This window comes from Sorex araneus, chromosome 8 (genome assembly GCF_027595985.1).
Source record: "Sorex araneus isolate mSorAra2 chromosome 8, mSorAra2.pri, whole genome shotgun sequence".
Taxonomy (NCBI): Eukaryota; Metazoa; Chordata; class Mammalia; order Eulipotyphla; family Soricidae; genus Sorex; species Sorex araneus.
This window is the reverse complement of record NC_073309.1, coordinates 18,647,385-18,662,220: the sequence shown is the minus strand read 5'-3', so window position 1 is coordinate 18,662,220 and position 14,836 is coordinate 18,647,385. Positions and strand designations below refer to the sequence as shown.

Below are 14,836 nucleotides of genomic sequence, written 5' to 3'. Positions count from 1 at the left end.
TTCACATACTTAGGAAAGTGCTTAAGCTAATAAGTGTGAAGCAGTCAGCCCATGTGTTTAATACAATGTGGATGCCCCACTGAAAACATTAGGTGTACCTAGGTAATTTAGTATTTCTAACTGATTTTCAGAGTAGATTAGGTGTTAATGTAATATTGCTTGGCAAATTATTTCAGCAGAAGCAAGTTAGTAGAAGTGGTTATATATTCAAAATTAGGTTTTGGACAATTGATTCTTAATTACACAATCAGAGACTCAAGAGATCAAAGTTAATAGTCCTTTCTCCTCCCCTTTACACACACACACATACACACACACACACAGACACAGACACACACACACACACACACACACACACCTTGAAAGGTACTGCCCGCTCTCAGGTTTCAAAGCATATCTTGGCATTATTTGTCTAAGAATAAAGCTTCAAATGTCTAAGCAAGACCACCTACAGTCTATCTGATTGTTCCCTTCAAGGAAGCCAGAAAGAATGTCGATTTTAGAGCCACAAGCCGAAGCTAAGTGTAGTTTAAAAGGAACACACTGGAAACCCTTCCTATCTGTAAGGTTCACCGTTTCTGTAGAAAATTTTTTTTTTTACTCCAGCTAATGTGACTTCAAGAAACTGCAAACTATTTAAGTAGCCATTCAGCTCAGGTTCAAGAAAGGAGAGAAATAAAAGAACCAAGTTAGGTGTGCAGAACTGTATACAGGTATATGAAAAAATAAACACCTGCATATACAAGCACATTCATTTACTTTGTTCCAGCCACAAAAGCTTTCTAAATATGGCAAATCTGCATGCAATTCATATCCTTTGGACAAGGCATTTCCTCAACACAGAAAATATGCTCTTTATGACTGTTTATGTCATTGGCTTCTTAGACTTCCAGTTACGGTTTGAATGTCCCCTCTTTGCTTCTCAATATCTTTATCAAATCTTTCCCTTCACCTTTTTATACCTGGAACTTTATACTGGAACAGTGTTTGCCTTAGAGGAGTCATTCAGTCTTGCTGTTGTTGTTATTAACTTTACCTGTTCTCCTAGGAGGCTAAACCTACTTGGGCAATTAATTGATGGTGACACAAACAAGAATATAAGTGTACAGTAAGAATATTACTATAGGTTGTTCTGGAGACTGAACATAGAACACAGTAATAAAATAGTTTCTATCCTCAGAACCTCACCTCGGAGAGGTAGCTCAACGGGTTGGAAAACATGCTTTGGATGTATGAGCCCCAGGTACAATACCCAGCACCACACAACCTACTGAGAATCACCAGGAGTGATCCCTGAGCATCCTAGCCGGGTGTAGCCACTGAGCACCACAGGATGTCACTCCCCACACTCCCCACCCCCAGAAAAGAAAGGGGAAAAAAAGAAGCCTTCATCTGGGGAAGAAGAGGAAAAGGAACCTGAGGTAAGAAAGCAAAGATGATTAAAGCACTCAGGAAAGGGAAACAAAGCCAGTTTTCAGAAAACGGAATATTCCCCATATTCCCCGGGCTGGTGAGGACTCAGGTGCCCCCAGAGAATGATCTAAATAAGAGTGCTTGGAAGTGCTCTTCTGTGAAAGGCACCTGTCCTCGGGTCTGAAGTTCTGAGAGCTCTTTGACCTACTTGAAAGTTGAATTTATCTCCGTGAGTGTAGAACTATGTGGAGGAGAAGCTAAACAAAGCCAAGCTCTATCAAAATAAGAGAGCAATATTGTCACATTCATCCACAAGAGTGGCACAATAAAATTCTACCATCCTTATCATTTAGGTCAAACTTTGTTAATTCGTCAAAGTCTTTTTCATTCTCTGGTTGTTTGCATGCCATTCTAGAGGATGAAAAAAAGCAAGCAACAACGACAACAACAAGTGATGCAGAAGAAGAACATACAGCATTGGAATCAAAACACTGAGTGTGAGTCATAGTTTCTCTATCTCCCAATCCCTCTAGAAGTCAGAGGTCCAACCTCTGGTTTTCTTTTCTTTTTTTCTTTTTTTGCTTTTTGGGTCATACCCAGTATTGCACAAAGGTTACTCCTGACTCATGCACTCAGGAATTATTCCTGCTGGTGCTTGGGGGACAATATGGGATGTCGGGAATCAAACCCCGGGTTGGCTGCATGCAAGGCAAATGCCCTACCTGCTGTGCTCTCGGTCCAGTCCGAACCTCTGTTTCTTTCACCAGAAAAGGGATTAATAGTTCAGCTTCCAAACAACCTTCTGAAAGAAGGCCAAGCACATGAAAAGATTTGCACAACCATCATCTAAGACTCTATGATAGCAGCTCTCACTCTGCCAAAGGCCTTCACATGGGCGTGGTTGTCCAGAGATCATTTGTTTCTCTCATAGGACCTGTGACACCGATGACCCTTTCAAAGCTGAGCCTTCTCTCGAGTGCCAGCTCCATCTCTTTGCAGCCCTCACTCATTTCCTCCACAAAGCCATACTGACAGACACCCATCACAGAATCTCCCCTTTACACATAGCTTGTCCTTTCAAATGAAGACCTGTCTCTTTTCTACTTGTCCCTGAGATCCTTCTTTCAGACCCTGTACCTCTGCTCCATCTGAAAAGAACCTCTACCTAGCGGCATAGCTCCCACTGGAAAAGCAGGGGGCTGAGTCATTACTGGTCACTGAACCATAATCCTGGCTCTAGTTCCTGATGCCCAGCAGGAAATAAGAATGGAAGAGAAAAAGAGTCAGAATGATGGGCTGACATACTAGGTACTTAGATACACACTATTTTTCTTCCATTCACATTTCTAATGCTAATGTGCCTGTTCCTTTGTCCCTTCAAATTTCATTCATACAAATCCAGAATTTCCTGGCTGGAAAGAAAGTAGAGGGGTTAAGGTGCTTTCTTTACATATGGCCAATCTCGGATCAATTTCTGGCACCATGCAAGATTCCCTGAACTCCTCCAGAAATAACCCCTGAACACTGCTGGGTGTGGCACTAACTTTCTTGCACCCCCAACTTAAACTTCCAGGATAGAAGGGATGAGAAGTGACTCAGGGGAAAACTCTTGCTTTGCAAGTAAGAGGTCAATAGTTCAATATCCTTCCCAATCAGCACTGCCAACTGTAGTTCCTGTGGATCTGCTCTCCAGGACCCCAAGTGCCACAATAGAGTGTGTGATTTTTGGTGCTAAGCTAGGTGTTAGGATTGAGACTAGAAAACGTGAGCAGTATGTCTAGGAGTGTGACCTTCTGCAGTGAACGGGACAAAGCAAGTGTGAACAAGCGTTATGACAAAATGAGTCCATTCCCCCACAAATAAGTGTGCAGCATTGCAACTAGTGTGCAAGCAGCAAAACCATGTGTGGGAGTGCCAAAGCAAGCATGTGCGACCCTCAGGCCATTGTGACAATGGCATCAATGAAGGGAAAGAAAGAGAGAAACAATATAGAAGGGGAAATAATAAGGATGTCACAATAGTGATGGCAGCAGTGACCAGGCACATGGTCCTTCTGGTCAACAGAGAGCTGTATACCCCTGCCCCCCCCCACACACACACAAACACACACATATACATACGCACCAGAAACCAGCCCCATCTCTAAAAATCTGGGTTCTGATGACATCATAGTACCTTGGGTTTTGCTTCCTGTCTTCAGAGCAGCACCTAGCATACTGGAGAAATCAATAAATATTTATTGATGCCTTCTCTGGCAGATTGACTCTATAACCCAATGCTGTAAAATGCACTAACGTGAAAATAAATATAAAAGCCCAAAGGAATGGGTGGATTTCCGGTTCTGTTTTTTGTTGTCTTTAGGTGGTGCTCAGTACTTAGTCCTGGCTGTGTGCTTAGCGATTAGTCCTGGCAGGGTTCAGGGTGCCGAGGTCCAACCCAGGTCAGCCACATGCAAGACAAGTGCCTTACCCACTTACAATCTCTCCAGCCCCATGGGCAAATTTGGGTTATTTTAGAGTGCTCCATCTTTTTACACTTAGTCTGTCTCCATGTCTCCACCCTCCCTCCTTGCCTTTCCTTTCAGCGCTCCTCAATCACAGCCTTGACTGGCTACATCCTTAGAGTCAAACTGAGTGATGCGCTTCAGACTTTTGTGAACCAATGTCAGATCTCTCTCGGATGGCTGTAAGATCATTCACCTCACTCATTCACCTTCCTCTTTGCCTGATCTACCATTCTCTGAGGACTTGCATTGCTTCAACTTCTAAGATGAAAGTTCTAAGAAAATCAGAGTAGCATCCCAAATGAGCTCTCAGATTCTACTCCCCCCCCCACCTTCCTGCAGTTCATTCCCCTGAAAGAAAGACAAAACCATCTCTTCAAGAGCAGGAAAGGGACCATATTATTTTCCACTCAAAATCTCTTGGGGCAGCAAATTTCCATTACACGTTTGCCAGTCAAATACCTTTCCATGGCAGATGAAGTTCACCCCTACTATTTCCTCTGCCTTCTTTCTTCTGTCTCTTTTTCTCGCCATGAGCATGCCACCCCATTCACTCGTTTTTCCTGAGATCACTGTACCTTCTCTCCAATCAAGATAAGAATAATCTCAACCCCTCATTCAAACCATTCTGTGAGTTTATCTCTGCAGAGGGAACCCCGACCTGTATGCCACTTTATCTTTTAGCCTACCCTAATGTGGAGGACTGACATAGTGTGTATACTGGAAGTCTTTACTTAACATCACTCCTGTGATTCTAAAAATTGGCTAACGGCCAAAGTTTAATGAAAACACATTTCTCCTAGGCAAATTTATTGAAACCCAGGCAAACATCCTAAGGCATCTTCCAATTCATAGTGATATCAGTGTACTTCTAAATAAATAATTATTATTCAACAATTATCTATATTCATTCATTCATTCCCCAACCCATTTATTCTAGTTCAGTCACGCAAGTCTTTTTTTTGGGGGGGGAATGCAAACAAATGAAATTTATTTAGAAGAAAAGAGAAAGTGAAAAATGAAGTAATTATTGATACAAAACCAACTGTACATCAAAAATCTCTAAAAAGACACAGAGTTGGGTGACTCATAGCTGTGTCTGTTGTGCACAAACCCTGTACCAAATTCACATTTTGGTAACGATTCCTTACCAGTCCTTAAAATTGCTCCAAATCTGATCTCATTTCCCACTACCAAGATGCTCAGACCCTTTAAAATAGGAAATCTTAATTCAGGGAACACAGTAGAAATACACAGTAAATGTGCCAGTGAATATTTCATGTCTCTTAAAGTTGCATTCATCTCTGGCCATCACCCGGATCTTTCTTTCTTTCTTTCTTTCTTTCTTTCTTTCTTTCTTTCTTTCTTTCTTTCTTTCCTTTCTTTCTTTCTTTCTTTCTTTCTTTCTTTCTTTCTTTCTTTCTTTCTTTCTTTCTTTCTTTCTTTCTTTCTTTCTTTCTTTCTTTCCTTTCTTTCTTTCTTTATTTTAATACAGTCCGCAAGTCTCTTTTGGAAGCTCAAGGTTCAATACAAGAACCAATCCTGGGCAGGCAAAGCACCTGTGTTTGTACACTTCTGTCTTTCTGTGTTTACACATCTATCTGTCTCTCTCACACACATTTGCACACAAGTACACATATGCACACATTCATAGCACTGTAGCACTTTCATCCCATTGTTCATCGATTTGCTTGAACAGGCACCAGTAATGTCTTCATTGTGAGATTTGTTGTTACTGTTTTTGGCATATCAAATTTGGCACAGGTAGCTTGCCAATCTCTGTCGTGTGGGCGGAATACTCTCAGTAGCTTGCCAGACTCTCAGAGAAAGACGAAGAAATCGAACCCGGGTTGGCCGCATGCAAGGCAAACACCCTACCTGCTGTGCTATGGCTCCATTCATAGATGGGGAAAAATTAGACACACCAACAAACCTAATAACCTGTAAATCTTCAAAATGTAGAAGAAAACCATTATATACAAAGACAATCTATGCAGTGTCCATAGTCTGGAATAAATTTTTCCCTCACACCAATACTGAACAGAGTGATATTGTGTAATCACCTGCAATCATTCTCTTCCATTTCAATTTAGCATATTTTCCTTCGAGCACGTGGCGTGTTAGGTGAGTGAGGCGAGGCTGTACCACGTGACCTAGAACAGTGCCTAGCTGAGAAGACTCACATCATGACTGTTATCATTAAATGTGGGGAAGAAACAAATGCGAATTAAGCCTGACTCCACCTGTGTGGACTCGGCCTTGATCCTTCTGTGGAAGAAGGAGCCTAGTGTAGACGGTGCCCCCACTCACTCTGCATCTCCTCCTCCCGACACCTGATCCCCGCAGACCCGCGGGGTTGGTGGGGGTGGGGGGAGCCCATCTGCCTCCAGCCCAGTTAGTCTCGGTCTGCTGGTCTACCGCGCTGCTTCTAATCATGTTGGATTTAATGGGCTTTGACACGAAATTGGTACTTGACTCTCTTGCTTCAAACCCCGAATGTGTGCTATTTCTTCTATTTTCGTGAGCGGAGTATAGGGCCTAACAGGACAAAAAACGAAACACTGGTATAAAATTTGTAAAAATAAACTTAAGCCTTTCTGAATGTCAACCTCCCAACCCTGCCTGAGGCAATCACTGAGAAATTCCCCCTGTGCCTTTGCCCAGACATTGTCTATACACCTTCCTGCTAATGTGTACATTGCATTTCTTTTCATTAAAGAAATGGGAGGGAAAAAAGCACACTGAGGCAGCATCTTCTGACCTTTTTGCATCGGACAGATTTTAGAACTCAGTTAGCACAATGCATCTCCATCCCTGTGGCATAGTTAATGAGCATACACCGGTTCCCTAGGATAAAGAGAGCACATTTAACCTACTTTTTCTTTCCTTTTCATAAACATTTAAGTTAATTCTTCTCTCCCAACCCCTACTCCCACCATGAGGTTTGTTCCTGAAGGTTAAAAGAGTAAGCAAGGTGGGAAAGAGAAGCAATGGGGAAACAGGGGTCAGAGACAGTGATGCAAAAGGGTGGTATTGCTGTATATCCAAAACACACACTCAACAGCACTGTAATCATAGTCACTGGACACAAATTCATAGAATTTTGAAATGTGCCTATCCGGGTGGCAGGAGGAAGGACAGAGCTGGGGTGGAAGGATAGTGAGAATATCCATGGAGGGAAGTTAACACTGATGGTGGGACTGGTGGTGGAATATTATATGCCTCAGACTCTGTCACTCACTGTCGTCCTGTTGCTCACCGATTGACTCATCTATTAATAATTTTATAAATCATGATTCTTTAATTAATTTCCAAAAGAGTTTTAAAAGAATAAAAGAAAAGCATTTCTAATTTAATGTTCTTATTTAATTTTTTTTTAATTTAAAAATAATCAGGGCTGGAGTGATCGCACCTCAGGTAGGGCGTTTGCTTTGCACCCGGCCAACCCAGGTTTGATTCCCAACACCCTATATGGTCCCCCAACCACCGCCAGGGGTAATTTCTGAGTGCAAAGCCAGGAGAAACCCCTGCACATCACCAGGTGTGACCTGAAAAATAAAATAAAATAAAATAAAATAAATCTTCTTGATTATATTCAGGACCTCAGATACTAAAGTATAGGGGAGTGGAAGATAGAGGACTTTGGTCTTCAGTACCCACCTCTGCCTGTCTCCTCAATACCATCAGAACCCTTGAAGGCTTCACTGCCACCAGGCAGCTAAAATGCACTATTATATTCTACTTATTCTATTCACAAGGAAATTTTTACTTCTGCTGCCAAGTCGACATTTTACTCAAATTTATTTTAAAAGGAAACTTTCTATCATACTATAACAGAAACCTTATATCACAGTCCAGAAAGATATGCAATAAAAAAAATAAATTCAATGAAAATAAAGCGATGTTTTTAAGTTCTGTCTAGAGTCCAGCTCTTCCAAAGACTCCAAGTAAGAAAGAAGCCTAGAGCCTGAGGAGGTATTCATCTCTGTTTCTTAGAACTCCACGGACTAATAGTAAACAGACTTTCTTCTCCATTGTGATTCAAAGACAAAGGAAAAGGAAATAATCTAGAAAATAATAAACCACCCAATTTCTAAAGTCTTTTCCAATTTCCTGTGCAAATATTAACATTGGAGGTACCAATGAGGCAGTAATATTGATTGATTTCCTGTTGTTTTTACTTTAATTGAGAATCTTCTAAACAAATCAGATCTAAATGAATACTTAAAGCTATCTATCTTTAAGTTAGCTTACACTCTTTGTGCCTTGCTTATATCTACTGTGGAAGTGTAAGCCAAAAGCATCACAATTAAACCCTAGAGCCATTCTCTCTAGAAAGTCCTTCAAATCTCACCTATTTACAGTGAACCCAGGAGAAAAAGATATGTGGCTATTGTCCCAGTCAAAATGTATGTGGCCTCGGGCATATCAATCTATGGCCTCTGTACTTCAATCTACCTCCCAATACACAGTGAGTCAGTCCATCATCTACCTCATCCCTCTCTGTAAACCATCATCAGGGTTTTCTCCTGAGTTAAGAATGGACTTTTCAGATGCCTCATTATGGTGTTTCCTTTCCTGTATACTACATCCTGCTCTATGGAAGATGGATTTATTTATCTTACATATGCACACATCAGATGGGCCAGACATGTAATGAGTCAGAGATGACCACTGGACTAGAGCTGTTACCGATGGGATTCCACAGAACGTCAAAAGACTGCGTGGCTGCCCACCAACGAGATGGTCAGACTTCTTTGTCAGAACCCTGAATGAGTGCTTCGAGGCTCTTCCTGTTCCTGGAGCGAGCAGATATCATTGGGCTACACTAGCATGTGACAGGGACAAATAGAGACATTACTGGAGCCTGCTCAAGCAAATTGAAGATCAATGGGATGACAAGTGATACATGTGAGAAGTGATACACACATATGTATGTGTACACAGACACACAACACACACAAACACACACACACGATTTGGTTTGAATTCCTCCAATGGCTTTATGGTGTAAAACAATAAACCAAGTGTCCAAGGAGTGCAGCAGGCAGTGGACTCGCCTTGCATATAGCTGAGCTGGGTTTGATCCCTGGCACTCCATATGGTTCCCCAAACCCACCCTCAGTGATGCCTGATTACAGAGCTAGCAGTAAGGCCTAAGTACATTCAAAACAAAACAAATTTAAATCCTCTGTACTCCTTAAGTGACCCTGCATCATTTTTCCTTTACCATAGATATTTTTCAGCTCCTCATACATAGCTAGTTTTTGTTTGCGGTTTTTTTTCTCCATTTTTTTTCTTTTTGAGGGTCACATTCAAAGGTGATCAGGGTTTACTTCTGTAGTCCTGAGTTTGCTTAGGAGACCATATACAGTGCCAAGGATTGAACCAAGGTCAGCTTCATAGAAGTGTCTCCACCCCCATCCCATCTCTCTGACCCCTTACACAGCTAGTTCTTTCACACTTCTACAGCCTTTGCTGTATGCTATTCTGCATGAATGATGTGCTCCCCTCCCCTCCCCTCTGTCATTTATTCTGTGATTTTGGGGTTGAGGACAAAAGTGATCAGAGTAACAGAAACAACAAATTCCCTTAGGTGGGCATCAAGGTCAAAGTGAAAGTCAATAGTGGTTTTTTTGTGACCATCCAAAGAGACCACCCAGATTCAATTGCTATTTTCTGCCAGTGACCTGTTTGATTCCTTCTCAACCTACTTTCCATTCTTAAAATGTTTATGTGCCCGTATCCTCATCAGGGGAGGCAGGATGGAAACCAAGCTACCTTCCATAAAAAGTTGAAATCATTTCACTGTGGAAGTTACTGAGCTCCCCCCAATCTCAGCACGGCTGAGCAAAGCACCGTTGCTCCATACACCTTTATTAAATGTCCCCAGCAAAATCACTCCCACAGTTCATAATAGCAGACGTATGCTAAGCTCAGTAGTTAGCTAACCTTAGATTTTTTTCAATAAGCCATGCTTCTCAGAAACCTAGCCAACAACAACAACAAGGACACACACAAAAGAAAACTCTAAAATGAGCTCCTGGAAAGTAGATACCTCACTATGGAAACTTCCTCCTGCTACCAAACCAATTTAATTCTACGAAAAAGAAAAGCAAGAGAACAAAAGTGAAAATAAAAACAAATTTAGACACAAGATCATCTCAGAGCCCATTGCCTTTCTGATAAAACATGCTGACAAGGAGAGAGGGGGACATTAGTGTACTTTGGGGAGCACTGTGACTGCACATTTCCAACCAGGTAGATTCATTTGCAAGCGGGCACTTTCATGAAAATGGGCCATAATGCATGTTAATTCTTTTCATTTGCTGCCGCTCTTTAGCATAACATGTATGGAGAATGCATATTTGTGAATTATCCTTCTGTTTACACCTGAAGCCTAACAGCTAATTGTTCTGGGAACACCTTGTGCCTTAATCACAAATGTGACACTATTAAAAGGTTGGGAAATTGGCTTCTTTGGATGGAAAACCATGTTTGCAAAAGTCAGGAGGAATTATCAATTACAACACATGCTCACTGGATGTTTTTCACGAAGAACCCTCTTAGACTGAACCTCTTCAATAAAAATGTTATCATTGGTGCTGGAGCAATTAGTATAACAGGTAGGAAATTAGCCTTGCACACAGCTGACTCCTAGTTCTATCCCCATTACCACATAGAGTTCTCTGAACCCCACCGGAAGTAAGCCCTGAACACCAGAAGAAGCCCTGAGCACCTCCAGTGTCCACCCCGGCCCCCCACCAAAAAAAAATACATGAAAGTTTACCATGACCAACATCAAAGAGTTGCCTAGTTCATACTTTTATTATGATACTTTCATCGAGTCAAGAGGTGGGAGTAATTGGAGACCACACAAACGTGTATGCTGAAATAATTTGGCATTTAAAAAAAAGGGAGCATGGTTATTGAGAAACATGGGATATTTATAGCTAGACAATCAACTATATAATAAACTTATCATCATAAAGTCTGTGTCCAAATAAGAGCACTAAAGAATACATTGAATCAAACCATTACATTAAATCAATCAAATCAATTGTGTTCCCCAATGCAGAAATAAACAGTGAGCAGTTATTAACTGTCAGGGTGTAGGCAGAGGAAGAATGGCATTCTCTGTTAGAACCCTTGATGTATTATCTCATTTCTCAATCAAGGCATTCATGCACAAACGTGTGAGCATGTTCACTTTACAGGGGAGGAAACTGAGTCTAAGAGGGATACAATAAAAATCATAGCCTAAAACATACTGTAACCCCCAAGGGTTGCTTTTCATTGCTCCTCAACGACCAACCAGTAGAGAGACAGAGTGATGGGGTGAGACAGAGCTTTAGTGCACCAAGTCTCCAGGTTGGGAGATGCCAGACTCTCTCATCTTGTATAAATGGCCACAATATTGAGAACTAGAGAACAAGAAGGCGAAATTTTAGGAGTGATGGGTACCAGACTAGGGGGTATCATGAGGAACAATACAAGCCTCTCTCCTCAAGACCTCAACTTCACACTTACAACGTGCAAACAAAGTAAAGGTTAAGCTTTTAGGGGAAGGGTAAACTAAGAACAAATGTTCTTGTCTTTGGGCTTTGGGACAAGTCACTGTCACTGTCACCCCGTTGCTCAGCGATTTTCTTGAGTGGGCACCAGTAACATCTCCTTTTTGAGACTTGTTGTTACTGTTTTTGGCATATCAAATACACCACGGGGAGCTTGCCAGGCTCTGCCGTGCAGGCGAGATACTCTTGGTAGCTTGCCGGGCTCTCCGAGAGGGGCGGCCAACTCGGGTTGGCCACGTGTAAGCCCTACGGCAGTGCTATTGCTCTAGTCCTCTGGGACAAGAACAATAGTTTTTGTTTGTCTGAAATCTCTGGCCTGGCTTCACTATAGCTTGGGAGAGGGAGCTCTTCCAAAAAGTCTCATGTCCCACTGCCTTCAGTTAGTAGATGAACTTTATTTCTCTTTTTCTAATGCCACCACATTCCCTACCAATATGTTGATGATCATTAGTAACCCAGTGAGAAATCTCATGCTGGGGTTAAAATATTTGGATGACTCACATCACAGCACAGCTGATTTAAATAGGGACCGTGACTTAAGAGCCTGTGGTTCCTTAACTAGATATATTATAAGGAACTTAAAAAATACTTTTTATGCAGACTCCTGAGGTTTAAAAGAAAAGGAGTTAAGATAGCAGGAATTCTTGCCTATGGTCCAGAAAAGATCTGAACTTCGCCTCCTTTCATTTACATTGGACTAAGCTAAATGTCTTGAGATACATGTTTTGTTCTCCCTTTTTTTTATACGCTCATCTGCCTCCATGACAACTTGTGTCATTGTGCCCATGTCAAAGATGTTCAAGACTGAGGCCAAAGTCAAGAAAAGAGCATACTGTCAGGCAAACCTAGTTTTTTCCTAGCTCCACTTTCTCCCCAATCCCTAGATGTTTATTCTCCCTTCAATCTTCTGCACTTTTGTTTGTTTGTTTGTTTACATTTTGGGTTTTGGTTTGGGAGTCACACCTTGCAAACCTCAGGGACTGCTACTGCTCCCGACTTGGTATTCAGACACCTGGCACTGAAGCCAGCTCTCCTCACGACAAGCAGGCGCGGCAGCCTGTTGAATGATCACGCTGGCCCCCTCTCTCCCCTTTGAAGCTGAGTGTGAAATAACGCTATCAAATCAACAGAATCACCGAAAGAGCAGCCTAGTTTTGGAGAGTCAAAAAACTACCATTTAACATTATCTGAATAGAATTTCTGCAGCTTAATTTAATAAATGAGGCATCGTTTTTAGACTCTGAGCATAATCAACTCTCATTTGCATTGACTGCATTCATAAATTCACGCTGTTAAAAACCTGTTTCTGTCAGGGTTGGCCCAGGCCCCCACAGCTTTCACTCACGTTCCCATTCTGAGCGGCAGGAGGGAGCTGGCCCATCACAGGCGTCAGCTATCATTTAGTTCATTTCCTCTAGTGCTGCTCGAGAAGGCGGTGTGATGCCTGACAGGGTGCGGGCCCCTCAGCTCACCAAAGTGCCCCACTGCCTCTACACGGGGTGAAGCCTGTTCCCCACATCCCTGGAAGGCAAATTGACTCCTCTTGGCACAAGACCACAGCCAAATGCCAAGAGTCCAAGATTCTTGAGCAGCGCTGACAGAGGGTTTGGAATTCTATAATAGGGAGCAGAAAAAAAAAACACCTTTTCAGGCAGTTCTTTAGGAGTTAGATATTCAGGTTATTTCAGCAAGGATGAGTAAGGATGATTGCGTGGTGATGTGATACCCATGTTATTTCCTTTTCTTTGAAAGGCACAGCAACGATACAGATGAATCAGCCTAAACTGATGGCCTATTGGCAGAGTAAATGATGTGAAGGGAGAACTGGCACCCCCACGGAATATGAGCATTCTCGGAACGTCAGGAATATAGCCAGACGCAAGCCCAGACACTCGATCCAGAAACGGAACTCCAGTGACGGGGCCATCACTGAATGGATTCCTAAGTAACTTGAAATCCTCCCTGGAAACCCTGAAATGCTAAGATGGATTTGCAACTATGTGCTGTGGTTAAGATAGCATAAATTGTGCAACATAAATGTGGTACGGTAACATAAATTGTGAGTCAGAAGAATCAAGCTCATAGACTGGGGATTCCCCTATCAGCTTAAATTATCAGCTTAAATCCCAAGTCTGATACTAGCTCTGTGTCTTTGTTCAAGTTGCCTAGGCCTTAGTTAATATCAGTATTATTGGAGGAAGGGAATACTTTGGTATAGAAACTGCGTGTCGGGGCTGGAGCAATAGCACAGCGGGTAGGGTGTTTGCCTTGCATGCAGCCTACCCGGGTTCAATTCCCAGCATCCCATATGGTCCCCTGAGCACCGGCAAGGGTAATTCCTGAGTGCAGAGCAAGGAGTAAGCCCTGTGCATTGCCGGTGTGACCCAAAAAGCCAAAAAAAAAAAAAATTAAAAAAAAGAAACTGCATGTCTTGGTTTGGTAGGTCCTGAAAGAATGTCTACACTGTATCTGAAGATCTCATCCACTTGATGTCTCTCTCAACTCCAAAGCACAATCATTCTACAAATGTCATTGAGTCAATTGTATGTATGAATATATGTGCACATGCAATCCAGTATATTCACTCATATAAAAAGATTATCTATGATATAAGAGATTAACTCTGTACTGTATCACTGTATCACTGTTATCCCATTGCTCATCGATTTGCTCGACCAGGCACCAGTAACATCTCCATTGTGAGACTTGTTACTGTTTTTGGCGTACCAAATATGCCACAGGTAGCTTGTCAGGCTTTGCCGTGCGGGCGGGATATACTCTCGGTAGCTTGCAGGGCTCTACGGAGGAATCAAACATGGGTCGGCCACATGCAAGGCAAATGCCCTACCTGCTGTGCTGTCACTCCAGCATGCCTTAAACTTTACCGCTAGTGAAATATAATTTATATATATTTTTGCATGCCATTACTGTATACTAAAATCTCAATAGTATGAATATAAATCTATTGTAAGAAAATGTCTCTGATCTTTGATATGAGAACAAGATTATGCAGTTACTCTTCTGATCCCAAAATAATTATATGATTCACAACCTCCAACTAAGGTGCTTCCCTGGGATTGATGTGTAGATGAGAAAAGGATAAAAAAAAAGGGGGGCATTCTCTGGGTTTGAAGTCCTCATTAACTACAATAAAAATTTCCTTCAACATTCTAGTATTAAGTCTTCTGCTCAGGATTTTATACATAGTATCTCTGATTTTTCAAAACATTTCCTAAAGGTTCATTATAATATTTCTAAATTACATAATAATCTCTGTATTGCAGAATTGTATATTATATATCATTATAAAATAATATGTATTAAACTTGGTGCTAATACTACTTTC

At 41.8% G+C, this 14,836-nt stretch overlaps 1 protein-coding gene and 1 pseudogene across 6 annotated transcripts in view; both read right to left on the bottom strand.

The window, feature by feature from the left end:
• Positions 1–6,352, bottom strand: part of LOC105942792 (SAP domain-containing ribonucleoprotein-like) — a 47,209-nt pseudogene extending 40,857 nt beyond the window's left edge.
• CDH8 (cadherin 8) overlaps positions 1–14,836 on the bottom strand; it is a 429,237-nt gene that overhangs the window by 337,237 nt on the left and 77,164 nt on the right. The window lies entirely within an intron of this gene.